The 16,302-nt window shown below is 43.2% G+C and overlaps 1 long non-coding RNA gene across 1 annotated transcript in view; it reads right to left on the bottom strand.

The window, feature by feature from the left end:
- The window catches only part of LOC135876165 (uncharacterized), a 36,795-nt gene that overhangs the window by 15,966 nt on the left and 4,527 nt on the right, over window positions 1–16,302 (bottom strand). The window contains exon 2 of the long non-coding RNA XR_010561304.1: window positions 11,850–11,920. This is a non-coding gene — a long non-coding RNA (uncharacterized LOC135876165). The remainder of the gene's footprint in view (window positions 1–11,849; window positions 11,921–16,302) is intronic.

A 16,302-nucleotide genomic window follows, 5' to 3' on the forward strand; every position in this document is an offset into this window, starting at 1 on the left:
TCCGAAGATCAAAGCAACATGACTGTAGAGGAGGAGAGATATCTAAAGGGATAAAGGTTTCAAAACACTGGGTCAAATTCTTCTGTCACAAAGGTGCAACCCCATGGATTTAAGGGAGCTGCGTGGGTGTTACAGATATCAGAATTTGGCCATATGGGTCTCCAGTAGGGAGAAGGACTCATTAGTGCAGAGGTTAGCTGGAGGCGGTGATGGTGTAGATCTTCATAGCTGTTTTCCTCACTGTGTTCGGGTTTGTGTTCCAGAGTTGGTAATCTGCCAGATTTTTCCAACATTTTAGTCTGTGATTATCATCATAAAAGATTCATTGTTACTGCACTGTGCCAAGTTTTATTTACTGCTTAGCATACTCAGAGGAACTTTGAGCCCCTGACCTTTTCTATCCCCTAGCGTCCCAAGCTAAGTGGATTGCTCACAGTAATGAACAACAGTAAATAGTGTCCTATAATCTTGGCTGATCTCTGTACCTAGCAGTCAGACCATCCAAGATACAGCCTTTTTGGACTTTCCAGGGACACTACTGAAGTCAGTGGAATTATTGGATCTCCCCAGATAAGACTATACCCATATATGAAGCTATTGAGTGTCATGTTTAGTCTAAAAAGCTGTGTGTCTTATCTAATTTTGTGCTCTAAATTTCACTCTGCAGCAGCATCATTTGCTTGGCTTTTTCTTTTAAACTTACACAAGTCCTTGCCCCTCACCTGGGCTCTTTGCTTTAAAGCTCTAGGGCTGCTTGCGTGATTAAAGACTCCTCTATGAAGGGCTGGGCTCTTGGCTTCCTAGGCAATTATTCTTTTAAAAGAAATACAGCTGCAATCTGCCAAATCTTAAAGAACATCCTATGCCATCACACCCGTCCTGTATATGTTTTCTATTGTGTATAACCAGGAATAGAAACATTTCTGCCTTCTATTCACAATGAAATTTTCCCATGAGGCTGTTTTATATCTGAATGGAGCCATGACTTCAAGAACTTAGGAGTAGCTGGAGTCTGATATTGGCATGACCGTATTTCTTGCAGCTGGAGTCCTGTCAAAATGTAGAATGGCCCTTTCTAGCCCCATTTACCTCTGCAGGGGAAGGATGGCCTTTTGGTTAAAGCACTGAACTGGGATACAAGAAATTAGAGTTCTGGTCCCAATCAGCTCATGTGACCTTGAGCATGTCACCCAGGGCCTGATCCACAGACTAGTGAAGTCAGTATCTGTCTGTGCTTCAGTTCCCCCTCTGTGAGATAGGAATAATGATACTTCCCACCCTCATAGGGGTGTTGTGTGGCTAGATTCATTAAAGCCTGTGAGATATTCAGATATTACAGAATCATAGGAATGTATGGCTAGAAAGGATCTCGAGAAGTCATCAAGTCCAGGCTGGACCAAGTAAACCTACACCATCCTTGACAGGTGTTTGTCCAAACTGTTTTTAAAACCCTTCAATGTTGGGTATTCTACAGCCTCCCTTGGAACCGTAATCCAGAGCTTACCTATCCTCATAGTTAGTTAGAAAGTTTTTCTTAATATCTAACTATAATGAAAGCAGCCACATAGAATTAGGAGTTAGGAGCCTCCTGGCTAACTCTTTGCTTTGAATACTTGCTTGTGATGTTGTTGGTATAGTACTACCATTGGTAACACTAAGGAAAGGGTTTATCACAGCATGATAGCACTATCTAAGAGTTGCATGCACCCCCAATAGAAGAAATACCAGAATAAAGTCTATATCCAGTATGGCATTATTGTACTTGTTGATGCTGCCCACTGTACTTTCTATTCAATTCCTTTTACCTAGTGATGATTTTGCCTTTCCTGTATGTATATTTTGCTCTTATAAAAACAGAAATTACTAAAGAAAACCCACAGCTGTTCCATCTCTTTTGATTATTACCTTCTGACTGTTCTTTGACCATCCATAATACACATAGATTCACAGCTTGTTTGCTCTCCATCTCATAATAATAATAATAATATAATATAAGGCGATATACCTATCTCATAGAGCTGGAAGGGACCCCAAAAGGTATTGAGTCCAGCCCCCTGCCTTCACTAGCAGGACCAAGGACTGATTTTGCCCCAGATTCCTAAGTGGCCCCCTGAAGGATTGAACTCACAACCCTGGGTTTAGGAAGTCAATGCTCAAACCACGGAGCTATCCCTTCCCTAATAGTCGTTTGGAGCAGCAATCTTTCAGTTATTTATAATATCTTTAGAATAAAAAATAAAGACAGTATATAGACAAATAGGTGTCTGTCTCATCCCAGTGTTGTGTGGTACAATAGTCACTATACGGGGGGGGGGGGTGAAGTGCACCCTTCTTTCAGTGGCATGTAGGGTACATACACATGTAGTCCCCCTAGCACTAGCAATAATAACAGTGAGACACAGCTGAAGCAAGCAGAGTAAAGACAGGCCTGAAGGGTGTGGATATGTACTTGTGTACATACCCCACATGGTTTTCTATTCACCCAAGCGGTGACTCCCCAGGTACACAGCTATTTCTTGCAGTGTAGTGTCCTGATGCTGGTGCCTTTCCCCACCACAGGCAAAAACTTCAGTCACCGGGAAAGGCTCTGTGTGATGGACTATTTACCCCACACTTGCCCAGAAAGGGTTCATGTGGATTGAGAAGGGGGCTAATTAACCCAACAAGCCACAGCTGAGGGGAATCAGGTGACTAAGTAATCCCCTGACTGAGTGAGGGAGCCCTGCTGAGGGGGAATGAGCTGGGCTGGGATTTATAAAGACAGGAAAATGGAAGCTGAGGGTCCTGCAGGGAAATAGGTCACAGTCACTCTCTGGGGGAAGCATTGAGAGGCTACAGAGATATGTAGCTTGTAGTTGCTTCCTGGAAGGAGGGAGTGGTGAAGTTGGGAAACCAGGGAGTGCAAGGTCGTAAGGAAAGGGCTCAGGGAAAAGCAGTAAGGCCCAGGAGGGAAAAGACCTTGGCTGCTGACTAGAGGGCTCCTGGGCTGAAATCTGGAGTAGAGGGTGCACCTGGGTTCCCCTGCCAGCCACTGAGGGAGTGGCAGTGAAGGGGAAGAGTGCCTAGGATGGCCAAAGGAAGACTTTGGTACCCCAGAAGGGGAAAATGTGTATAGTGACCTAGCTAGAGGGCTGAGTCATGAAGAGGTAGCAGCAGTTCATGGAGCGAGATGGGGGTTGCAGACCCAGAGAGAGAGGTGGAGAGATGGTGTGCAACCATGGGAAGGGGCATTGACCTTGTGATGCTAATCCCTAGCATGGGGAGGAGGGAGCACCATCCTAGCGGTGAGTGGAGCATCCTGTCACACTCCAGCAGAGGGAAAAGGCTCTAGTGGCAGGAGGCAGTAGGGAAAGGCTCAGCCTTTCTCCGGTGTCTTCCCCATGTCAGAGCCTTTTGCTGACACCTGTTGCTACAGACCGCAGTGTAGATGTGGTGCGCTTTTCACTGCGGCATGTGGCTACACATACGCTATACACCGCCGCCAGTGGTGTGTAGTGTTGACATAGCCACAGGGTAAGCAGTTACAAGCAACGTCAGATCAGAACCTATGCTGTGCTGAAACTATTAATACAAAGTAAATTCTCCCTTATTGTCAGAAAGAGGCATGATCTAGCATGTGACTGGGAGCCAGGAGCTCCTAACTTTTAACCCTAACAGTAACTCGTGATCTGGAGAAAGTCGCCTGCCCTCTCTGCCTCAATGGAAAGGTGCTCTCCCACTAGGTTTCCACTAATGTACAGGATCTGTGTGCTGATAATATGCAGGAAAATACATGTCACGAGTGTTGGTTGAGTTGCTAGAGTTTTACAATTACAAGATTTGCAGGCCTGCTCCTGCTCCCATTTGAGTTTTGCAACACAGCTAATGAGAGGTTTACAATCAGACCAATGACCGCATTAAGAGCTAGAGGATGACACTACACAGGATAGGAGGGAGTACAAGGAGCTCACCTTTTCCCACACCAAATGGCTGGCTCAAATTGTAATCTCTGCACTCTCTGGGGTGCAAGCCTCTCCAAGAGGGCTGGGTTTGCGGTCTGCTGTGTAAAGAAGCATGTGCTGCACTCTAAGGAGGGTGCAGCAAGCAAGCTCCTTTTGAGGAACAGAGAGCTTCAATACATGCCTTGAGGCACAGCTCCTCCCAGGGCTCTTGCTCTCCACCACGCTTGGGGCAGGGCAGTATCTCTGAAGCAGGGTTTCTCAAACTTCATTGCACCGCGATCCCCTTCTAACAACAAAAATTACTATGTGACCCTGGGAAGGGGAACCGAAGCCCAAACTCCACCACCCAGGGCAGGGGGGCCAAAGCCAAAACCCAAGCCCCGCCTCCCTGGGGGGTGCCAAAGCTTCAGGGCTTCAGCCCTGGGCAGTGCGGCTTGGACTTTGGCTTCAGCCCCGAGCCCCAGCAAGTCTAACACCAGCCCTGGCAACCCCATTAAAATGGGATCCTGACCCACTTTGGGCTCCCAACCCACAGTTTGAGAACCCCTGCTCTAAAGTATAGTCAAGGCTTAAACTTGTAGTTTAAATAATGAAGAGAATCACTGTAGGATAGAGGCCAGTCCCTTGTCTTTGGCATAATTCTCCCATATCCTTCTGATGATGATGATTGTTCATGTTTATTATGATAGTGTCTACAGACCAACCAAGAATGGGACCCCACTGTGCAAGGCACTGTACAGACACGGAGTAATACACACTTGATGCCCTGAAGAGCTTACAATTTAAACTGACAAGACAGACACGGGGTGGAAGGGGGGGGGGGAGAGGTGGAACATGCAAGCAGCCTGAAAAACGTCATGGGGCACACATCGTGTTAGTTTGACATCATTGCGTTCTGTTTTGGTGTGGGTTTGTTTTTCTGGAGGGAGGGTATCAGTTAGGAAAGAAAAGTGAAGTGAGAGACGGGACATAGGCCAGGGAGAAGAATGAAACTCGGGTGAAAAGATTTTGAGGGAGGGGAAGAATTGAGCAAAACTGTAGAAAGTTCTGTGAATGTCCAGAGGGTCCCTCCTTTGCCAGCTTCTGCTCCTGCCAGCTGGTGTTTGGCTGTCTCCTCCCTACTGTTTTTCCTCAAGGCCACATGGGAGGGGGGACAAGCAATGGTGAGGCACCACCTGGGCCCCGTCTGCCACCAGAGAATGCGAGCTCACCTGCACAGCTCTGGGTTCATAGAATCATAGAATATCAGGGTTGGAAGAGACCTCAGGAGGTCATCTAGTCCAACCCCCTGCTCAAAGCAGGACCAATCCCCAACTAAATCACCCCAGCCAGGGCTTTGTCAAGCCAGGCCTTAAAAACCTCTAAGGATGGAGATACTGTGGGGATGGTGACGCAGCTGAGCTCCATTTTATCCGCTCCTGCAAGTGCAGCAGTCCTTGCTTTGGCTGCTTTGGCTGCTACTCTCTGGCGGGTTCCCGCGTTGCTGTTTCCCCCCAAGGTCACATGGAAGGGGGAGGACAGGCACAGTCTGGGTCCTATTTCCCCCTATTGGCAATACAATAAGAGTTGTTGGGTATTCACTTGGGATTGGACCCTGAGACCTCCAGAGATAAGGGTCTGAACTTTAAGGACTATGTCTACCTGGTAGTTGTAGTAGATTTTTTTGTCCTGTGTCTATCAGGCACAGTGGGGATGTGTAATCCGCAGTGAGCTGGGGTTACACCAGCCAGCAAAGTGAAATCATTGGGTGTTGTACATGAGGAAGAATGGCAGGCTTTAGCCCTATGTCATTAAATCTGCCTCAGTTCCTATACCATGTACCATGAAATGCTTCCCCTTTGTGTGAACTTTCCTAATGCCAAGCTGTAAACTAATATCAGGGTTGCAGATTCATCTTCTGAGAGACAGTTGGCTGGTTATCAAGAAGCCTTTCTGAGATAGGAGCGGTTCCAAACAAGCAAGAGGTCACAGCCTGAACTGGAGAAAGGGTTGTTCAAATAAGCTTTAGTCATCTATTTTGGTTGTTTGTTTTCAATAAAGCCACACACAAGGCAATTTGCAATGCAGACCACAGTCAGTGATCCGAGTCACCAACTCAGGAGGGAAACAGATACATCTGGGGCGAAGGAAACAACACATACCACTGCTAACTAGCAGTCTGAGATAAAACAGGTTTTGATTAGGATTTGGGGTCATGAGGTTTGATGCACCCTGAAGAACCATCCTCTTCTCCTGACTCTTGCTGATCTTTCTGGGAATACAGAGAGCCATTAATTTGCCCTTGTGTTTTTGTTGGCTTGCCTGTTAATCCAACCTATCAGCATAAAAGCAGATAACTGCCCAAATTCAAGTTATTTTCTGTTAAAAAAAATTTGTGGCAGGACAGAGCTGCCTTCTGCCACAGAAAAACTCATGGGGCACAAGTCTCATGGGGAGGAATCATCGTGAGTTTCCTCTGCATTATTCCTTTGGGGGTCGAAGTTAAATCACTTCTTCTCGAGCAAAACTCCCTCTGACTTCATGGATGGCAGTGGGACGTTTGTCTGAGTCAGAAGTGCAGGATTTGGTACATACATTTTCAATTGGCATTTCTTATTCTCTCAGCAATTTTATACACTGGCGTAACTCCACCAGTTTCAGTCGTCTTATTGCTTCCAGTGCCCAGAGTCTTTGATCCCATTTTAAAATGTGCTGACTGGCAGAAACACAAGGAATCCTGAATAGTAACATGTCTCCTAATCTGTTCTCTTTTTCCTACCCCCATCCCCCGACCACCACCACTTCTCATCATTTTTCTATGTTAATGTTTATTGTTCAGCTTCTATTTTGCACATTGTATGATGAACTGAAAAAAGCTGGCTAACTGATAGGCCTCAAAATGTAACTTATAAATGGGGAATCATCGAGCAGGTATGTTCTTGGGATCAGTTCTTGGCTCTATGCTCTTTAACATTTAACATATCAATGAGCTGGAAGAAAACATAAAATCATCAATGATAAAGTTTGCAGATGACACACAAATTGGAAGAGTGGTAAATAATGAAGGGGACAGGTGACTGAAACAGAGCGATCTGAATCACTTGGTAAACTGGGCACAAGCAAACAATCTGCATTTTAATACTGCTAAATGTAAAGGTCTACATTTTGGGCTGCATAAGTAGGGGCACTGCCAGCAGATCGAGGGACGTGATCGTTCCCCTCTGTTCACCAGAGGCCTCATCTGGAGTACTGTGTCCAGTTTTGGGCCCCACACTACAAGAAGGATGTGGAAAAATTGGAAAGAGTCCAGCGGAAGGCAACAAAAATGATTAGGGGGCTGGAGCACATGAGTTATGAGTAGAGGCTGAGGGAACTGGGGTTGTTTAGTCTGCAGAAGAGAAGAATGAGGGGGGATCTGATAGCTGCTTTCAACTACCTGAAAGGGGGTTCCAAAGAGGATGGATCTAGACTGTTCTCCGTGGTACCTGATGACAGAACAAGGAGTAATGGTCTCAAGTTGCAGTTGGGGAGGTTTAGGTTGGATATTAGGAAAAACTTTTTCACTAGGAGGATGGTGAAGCACTGGAATGGGTTACCTAGGGAGGTGGTGGAATCTCCTTCCTTAGAGGTTTTTAAGGTCAGGCTTGACGAAGCCCTGGCTGGGATGATTTAGTTGGGGATTGCTTGAGCTGGGGGTTGGATTAGTTGACCTCCTGAGGTCCCTTCCAACCCTTATATTCTATGTTTCTATGATCTAGGAACAAAGAATGTAGGCCTTACCTTTATAATGGGGGACTCTACCCTGAAAAGCAGTGACTGAAAAAGATTTGGGGTTGGTGATGGATAATCAGCTGACCATGAGTTCCCTGTGCGATGCTGTGGCCAAAATGGTGCAATTCTTGGATGCATAAACAGGGGAAATCTCAGGTAGGAGCAGAGAAGTTAATTTACCTCTATATGTGGCACTGTTGCAGTCACTGCTGGAAAACAGTTCTGGTATCCACAATTCAAAAAGGATGTTGAAAAATTGGAGAGATTTCAGAGAAGAGCCGCAAGAATGATTAAAGGATTAAAAAACATGCTTTATAGTGACAGCCTCAAGGAGCTCAATCTATTTAGCGTAACAAAGAGAAGGTTAAGGGGTGACTTGATCACAGTCTGTAAGTAGCTACATGCGGAACAAATATTTGATAATGGGGACTTCAGTCTAGCCGAGAAGGTATGACATGATCCAAAGGCTGGAAGTTGAAACTAGATGGATTCAGACTTGAAATAAGGCGTAGATTTTTAACAGTGCGTAATTAATCTTTTGGAACAATTTACCAATGATTATGGTGGATTCTCCATCATTGGCAACTTTTAGAAAAACATCCAATCTTGATTTAAAAGATTTTCTCTAAGAATTATTTTGGGGGGAGTTTCCATGGCCTGTGTTATAAGGAGGTCAGAGCAGATGATCTCAATGGTTCTGTCTCACTTTGGCATCTACAGATATATGCCATGTTATGTGACTGCACCATAATCTCATGGGGAGGCTGATGGAGTTCATTATCATAATTCATTTTTTCTTTGTCATTCTGCTGAGTAAATGTATTGAAAAGTGACAATATAATGGAAAGAAAAAGACACTAGTCCCACATAGACTAGCTGCATCAGTCAGTTTTGGTTAATTACATGACAGCTAATTTATCCTTTTTATAATCAGAAATGCCCTTTTAAATAAAATAGTAAACAAACAAAACACTGTTAGCTCTGAATTTGGACATGGTAAATGATAACATTAGTTTTACATTATGGGCCAGATGCTTAAATCTGTGGCACTTCAAATACTTCGATGGGGCCATACTGATTTATACCCACTGGAGATCTGGCCAAATATATCTAGCTAAGGATCCAATATGAGAGGCCTTGGTAGAGCTTTTTAGAAGCTATTTAATGTTAGTGAACATTTACTCTCGAGGCATCTGGAAGATGTCTGAAGTGGATGTGGGTGGGATAGACCGTATCTGAAGGGATGTGGGATGGAAACTTTGTATCTTTCACAGACTGGTGCAACCTGTTCAGAAAACAGATTATTAATTGAAATACATTAACGTTGAAAATAGTGTATGTCTATGTACGCACGTACCCATACACAAGGAAACATTCCAAGATGTTTTTTTCTCTGTTCTACAAATGTCAGCTCAGCATAGGAAAATTCTAAATGGCCGTGTTGCAGGTTTTAAGCATGTTTTGAAAGCAGTGAGGTTAAAGTTGAATAGAAAAGTTGTCAGGTTATGGTTAGGTTGACAATCCTCTCCCCATTTCTGTATCGTTTCCTGGAGATCTGATATGAACTAAAAGGTTCCATGCCAGTCTTTTGCTGAGGTGGGAGTCAAACTATGGGGATCACTCTCTGTTTTCTATAACCTTCAAGGATTGTAACAAAAATATTCTGTGCAGTGGAGATATTATTAATGAATATTTAAATAGAATGAGCCAATTCTGGCATCATTTAAAGAAATTTCAGAATGCTAAAAACAGATCCTGAGACAAATCGCCAGCATGAACTTTAAAACTTCTATGTAAGTGTTCTTGTGTATCAAGCATCCTCAGAAACACTAACAGCTTGTGATTAATCACTGGTTGCATGTCGGAGCAATTGACCCCTTTGTCCAAGTACCTCCAGTCTCAGTTTGGGCTGGAAGAGGTCCTGTATTTTAGCTATTATATTGGATTACTGTCGTGCAAGGAATCTGTGCCTGACCCGTTGCAAGGAAGTAATAAATTCATGTCGTCAGTTCAAAAGAACTAGGCCACTACTGGATATTCCATGATTTAATATCTACTTCCTGGTAACTAAGAAAAGTGTTCTAAATATATTTTGTAGCTAGGTCTGACTTCCGTTTTGTCTGCACCCAGCTACAAACAAACAATTCTCTGCACGCCAAACACTGAGTCAGTTGAATAAAATACAGTACCTGAATCCACTATGTTAACCATTTTCACTTTCTGTAGGAAATTTAAAAAAAAAGTGAGGCAGTTCCATGTACACTTTGGACACAGGTCAAACTTTCTCAGTCTTGATAGCCATCCTGGGTTAACAGTGAAGTCTGTGTAAAATAAATAATTGTACTTTATTCCAATCACATGCACCTCATGGATGTGGCCTGGAGCCCATACTGCCCAATGACCTGAGACGACAAATTTGGAAGATTAAGGGGATAGCACAGATGCAATAAATTTAGATGTCTGTAAGGCATTTGATTTGGCACCACACATGATTAAAAAACTAGAACTATAAAAAAAATCAACATGGCACACACTAAGTGGATTAAAAACTGGCAGATAGGTCTCAAAATGTAATTATAAATGGGGAATCATCAAGCAGTTGTGTTTCAAGTGGGGTCCACAGGGTTGGTTCTTGGCTCTACACTATTTAACATCTTTATCAGTGATGTAGAAAAAAACATAAAATCATTCCTGATTAATGTTGCAGAAGACACAAAAAATGACAGAGTGGTAAATAATGAAGAAGACAGGTCACAGATACAGAGTGATCTGAATTTTTTGATAGGCTGGACCCAAGCAAACAATATGCATTTTAACATGGCTAAATGTAAATGTGTATACTGCTAGCAATAAGAACTGTAGGCTATACTTACAAGATAGGGGACACTAGCCTGGGAAGCAGTGACTTTGAAAAGAACTTGAGGTTCTGGGCGGATCCTGGTGGATTATCAGTTGATCATGAGCACTAAGTGCAATATTGTGACCAAAAGGGCTAATGTCATCCTGGGATGAATAAACTGGGGAATCTCGAGTAGGAGTAAAGTCAATTCACGAAGGACGTTGATACATTGGAAAGGGTTCAGAGAAGAGCCACAAGAATGATTAAAGGATTGAAAAACATGTTTTATAGTGCTAGACTCAAGGAGCTTGATCTGTTCATTTTAACAAAGAGAAGGTTAAGGGGTGACTTGATCACACTCTATAAGTAGGTACATGGGGAACAGAAATTTGATAATAGACGCCTCTTCAATCTAGCAGATAAAAGTATAACAAAGTCCATTGGCTGGATGTTGAAATTAGACAAATTCAGAGTAGAAATTAGGCACATGTTTTTAACAGAGTAATTAACCACTGGAACAATTTACCAAGCATTGTGGTGGATTGTCCATCACTGAAAACGTTAAAGATAATTCCGGTTTGAACTAAAGCATAATTCAGGGAGGTCCTATGGCCTGTGATACAGAAGGTCAGTTTAGATGATCACAGTGGTCCCTCCTGACTATATAATCCATGAATGCCAACATGAGTCTCTCTATATATAATATTCTGCTTGCAGTGCACACTTGTAGGGTTTATCAGTATTTTAATGTGTTAGCATTTAGCTGCCATGCTTTCAGTTTTACTATCTAGCTGTTGTTCCATTAAACATTTTGATTCCAAGTGGGTGATAGCAATGTAAACCGTTATAACAACACTCTCTTAGGAGGGGGTCTTCTGGGATCCACTCCTTGACCCAAGCCTCATAGGCACAGCATGAAGAAACCATTTTAGGAAGTAGTTTCTAGGGATGGATTATTCTCCAAAGGTAATATCAGCCTCGGGGAGCCATATGAAGCCAGACAAGCTGAAAGCAGCATGTATTTGTGATGGAAATATCCCCCTAAACACCCACCTTGACTCCTCATGCATGCATTGCCACAATAGCTTCAGAATTAGGATTATTTAGCTCAACTAGAACTTCAGTGTTCTTAGCACACTCTGTAAAACGCCAGGGAACGGAGTTTAGAGAGATGCTAAAGACTTTCACATGGGAGGTGCAATGAAGTGGCTGCGATAAGAACATGCTCTATCACTGAAAAGCGAAAAGAAGTAATACTGCTATAACCATTACTCCAGCCTTTTAGCCATTTGCTATAGCTTATCTGAGCAAATATGTACCTGTGCAGGAAGGTAGTGGTGCAGAGTAGTATTGATTAAGAGAGGCTTGGCTGTGGGGTCCCCAAAAGCACCTGTGAAAAGAGAGGAGGAATCAACCAGGATAAGGCTGCCTCTGTGGCCAAGGGAGGGATCTAAGTGACAGCCAAGCGACAAATGCAAACTAGCTTTCTAGGTAGCTTGAGGCCTTAGAGAAATGAAGTGAATTGCCCAGTGCCATGCTGCTAATTAGCGGCAGACCTGAAGCTAGAAGTCAGATGTTCCTGGGCTGAGTTCACTAAGTCACATTGCTTCTCGCAAGTATTTTCCTTTGCCTCTAATCCTCCAAGATCAACAGCTCTCCATCCCCAAACTTAATTATGTAGTAAAAGGGACAATCTTGCATTGGGAGGGAGGTGGGCTGGAAGACCGGATAGGTTTTTTCCACCCTTCATTTCTATGATTCATTGTGTGTCAGATTTCACAATACTTAAAAGCACTCCTCCATCCACAGCTTTTTGCAGCCCCGGCTGCTGCTTCTTGGCCGTGATTTTCACTGCCTGTTTCAGAACAGGACTTGACGAGGGCGCTTTCCACTGACGACGACATCAGGAGTTTCCCTGTCACACCCAACTGAAGAGTTCAGATAAGACTCAGCACGGAGGCGTGGTGGGGAACTCACTGGTACAGTAACAAAGGAAACATAAGCCTGTAATTTTGCATGAGCACTCATGGCAAAGTGCATGCTAGACTTTAGACCTGATTCTTGTTTACACTCAACCCACTTTACGCTGCTCTGGCAATGTGAAGGGGCCTTAATGTGGGAGTCAGTTGTATTTGCATCCACTTTCAGGCCCCTTTCTATGACTAGAATGTTGCAAAGTGGCCCTTATGTAAATGAGAATCGGAGGCGTTATCTCTGGTGAACAGCTTGCTGGATCTCTCCCAGCGGCTTTGCGACACTCCTCTGCCTATGCTTTTGTTCTGTCTGCACAGTTCTAACCCAGCAAGAGCAAAATACAGGGCAGTGACCTCTTTGAATGTCTGACAAAGCTCTAGGTATCCAACAAACAGTAACAGAGGAGGAGGCTTGAAACGTCAGGAGCTTCTTTTCCTTAATGTGAATAAACATTTTCTGGAACTGCAGCGTCAGGATGTCATATCCATTATCAATATTTCTCAGGAATAAAACAGACTGTTCCTGCTGTCATTGAAGTCAATGGCAACTTCCACTGACTTCAGTGGAAGCAAGATAATACTACCCAGCTGTTATATAAAAATGTTCAGCAGTAGATTCCAAAGAACTTTACAAAGGAGGTCAGTTTGATTGTTGGGAAACTGAGGCACAGGCAGGTGACATAATGTGCCCAAGGTCACCCAGCAGGCCAGTACCAGAGCCAGGAATAGGATCCAGATCTCCCCATACCCCCAGTGCTCTATCCACTAGGTCGTATTGCCTCATGTTGATATGCTGCAATGCTAAATTTGGGTCTCAAATGCATGAAGTGTCCTATGACAAGGCACTGCTGACAGCTACAGGTCCCAGCTTCCAGAGGCTGGAAACAACCTGAAGTGATTTAAGTCCTTCCTCTCAAACCCAGGCCAGAGACTAATTAAGGTCAGCTGTTCTTCCAGAACCCTCACCTGTGGAATCCCACCAGGGTCAGTTCTGTCCCTGTTCTTATTCAGCATCTAAAGGAAGCCTCTAGGGAGCTATTTGACACCCAGCTCCGTACTCCCTCCCTGAGGCTAGCACCTGGGCAAAGAGCAGCTGACTAAAAACGAGCCCAGGCAAGCTGGAAGTGATGCTGGTACGAAGTGAGAAGCAGATGGAAGAACCCTCCTGCATAGCATCTAAGGGGGCTAAAGGGCACTGTAGGCCAACAAACGCAGACATAACAAGCACCAGTGGCTGGAAGTTAAAGCCAGACAAATTCAAATTAGAAATAAGGCACAATTTTTTCACAGTGAAGGTGACAATATTGGAACAAGCTCCCAAGGGAAGTGGTGGATTCTCCAACTCACAATGTCTTCAAATCAAAACTGGATACCTTTCTGGGAGAGATGCTTTAGCCAAACCCATGTTACTGGGCTCAATGCAGAATAACTGGATGAAATTACATGGTCTGTATTATGTAGGAAGTCAGACTAGATTATCTAATGGTTCCTTTGAGACTTAAATCTCCGACTCTCCTTCAGATTGTTGGGGGAAGTGCTAATCAAGAAATTACTTCTACAGACTGAGAATGGTAAGAGATATTATTTCTGTTTTTTAAATAGGAAACACTCAGATACTTCCATGATAGTGGCTCTATATTACTTAGATTAAATAGTGGTGTGTTTTCAGGGAGGCCGTGGTTTGTGTTTATCCATCAAACAATAGCATTTCTCTCCATTTGTGTTGAGGATTTTGACATTGGTGATATCTTCCCTGTTAAAAATATAAAGAAATATACTGGTGGGTGGTTTGGTACTCATAATTCTGAGGAAACAGGACTCATATCCAGCTTCTCGTCCACTGTAACCCCTAGGTCCTTTTCTGCAGAACTGCTGCCTAGCCATTCGGTCCCTAGTCTGTAGCAGTGCATGGGATTCTTCCATCCTAAGTGCAGGACTCTGCACTTGTCCTTGTTGAACCTCATCAGATTTCTTTTGGCCCAATCCTCCAATTTGTCTAGGTCCCTCTGTATCCTATCCCTACCATTCCTATGGCTTAAATGCATTTTTGATTGTCCCCAGCTTACCGAGCAATCTGGATCACTTTGACCCGGGCTCATTATTTACTACAATAATTTTTGCAAACTTGATCAGCAGCACTTTATAAAGTGGTCAGCTTTTAAGCTTTATTTCCTCTAAGCTTTAAAGAGTTTGCAGAGAAGCAATGAATATTAATGGAAATAACTTTCTACATAATATTCCATATTAGATTAGTTAAATAACACTCTGCAGAGCAATAAGGGCTTTTTTATTTTCTTGCTGATTCTGCTGCTTTGGTCTTGATTCTGTAAAAGGCTTAAAGGCATACTCAGTTTTAGGCACACATGCATAGGTTAAAGCTTAGCACATGGTTAAGTGTTTTGCTGGATCAATGCCTTTGTGTCTGAGGAGCTCAACTTGAACAGCTGCTGCACAGTGCAGAGTAAGAGGAATCATCTGGTTTTTTAAATGGGCATTATTTGGTTAAGAAATATTCTGCTCTTGGTCAGCCAAATGCTGAGGGCTCATTCAGTGCCATGTGATATTACTGATCTTTTATCAGTGTTACAATTTCAGTGGTTCAAATCAAGCATTAAGCCTAACTCCACTTTCTCCCAAATAGATTGTTTAAAGGGACACTCAGAAGTGTTAATTTGGTCCAAAATACAAATTTTGAATAAAAGAAAAACAACAAGTTTTTTACCAAATCAGAGACCAACAAAAACAATTCCTAAAGGGTTTTTGTAGTTGTGTGTTTAAAACGTAACATAGGGCAACAGGGAAACCCATTCCTTTGATGTAATTGCAAGCCAGACATTGCAGAATTGTTATAAAGCATGAGACCCTGGAAGTATAATGGACTAGTATCAAAATATAAACTGAAGTAGTACAGATACTCAAACCACTTGTTTCAAATCCTGCAACAGGGCTTCATGCAGGAGCAGCAGTGCATCCATGCAGATCTAATTGTATGGTATGGGCTGATGTTAGCCACATCAGTGAGCTGATCCAGACTTTCTTTAAATGTTGGGGGTCAGTCTAATGAGACAATTCAATTAACAGTAGAATACCAACAGAGGAAAAATCACTTTTGTAGTGGTAATGAGAGTGGCCTATTTCAAACAGTTGACAAGAACGTGTGAGTAACAGTAGGGGGAAATTAGTATGGGGAAATAAGTTTTCCTCCCTTGGTATACTACTGTTAATTGAATTGTCTCATTAGACTGACCCCCCACTTGGTAAGGCAACTCCCATCTTTTCATGTAGTGTGTATTTATACCTGCTACTGTATTTTCCACTTCATGCATCTGATGAAGTGGGTTCTAGCCCACGAAAGCTTATGCCCAAATAAATTTGTTAGTCTCTAAGGTGCCACAAGGACTCCTCATTGTTTTTGCTGATACAGACTAACACGGCTACCCCTCTGAAACCTGTTTAAATGTGTGGATTGTCATTTTCAGCCTATAGGTTAGTCACCAACTGTCACGTGTTGTTATTGCTGCACCCTTATTAGTGGACTGAAAACAGGAGAATAGTGAAGAGGAACTCACAAGTAGGGAACTTTCTAGGTTGTATTTTCAGCCAAATAAAAGTTTTCACTAAAATCCATAAAACTTTCAGGACTGCCAAACAGTTTCACAAATACTCTGGTAGCTATCTGAATACTCTTGAAGGAGTAATATTACCCCCTCAAATCCTAATGAACCTCATCTTTTATCAAGAAAATATTCACAAATCCATATTTTTGCTGTTCCAACAGCTTTACTGACTGATCTATTTT

Source organism: Emys orbicularis, chromosome 3 (assembly GCF_028017835.1).
Source record: "Emys orbicularis isolate rEmyOrb1 chromosome 3, rEmyOrb1.hap1, whole genome shotgun sequence".
NCBI lineage: Eukaryota > Metazoa > Chordata > Testudines > Emydidae > Emys > Emys orbicularis.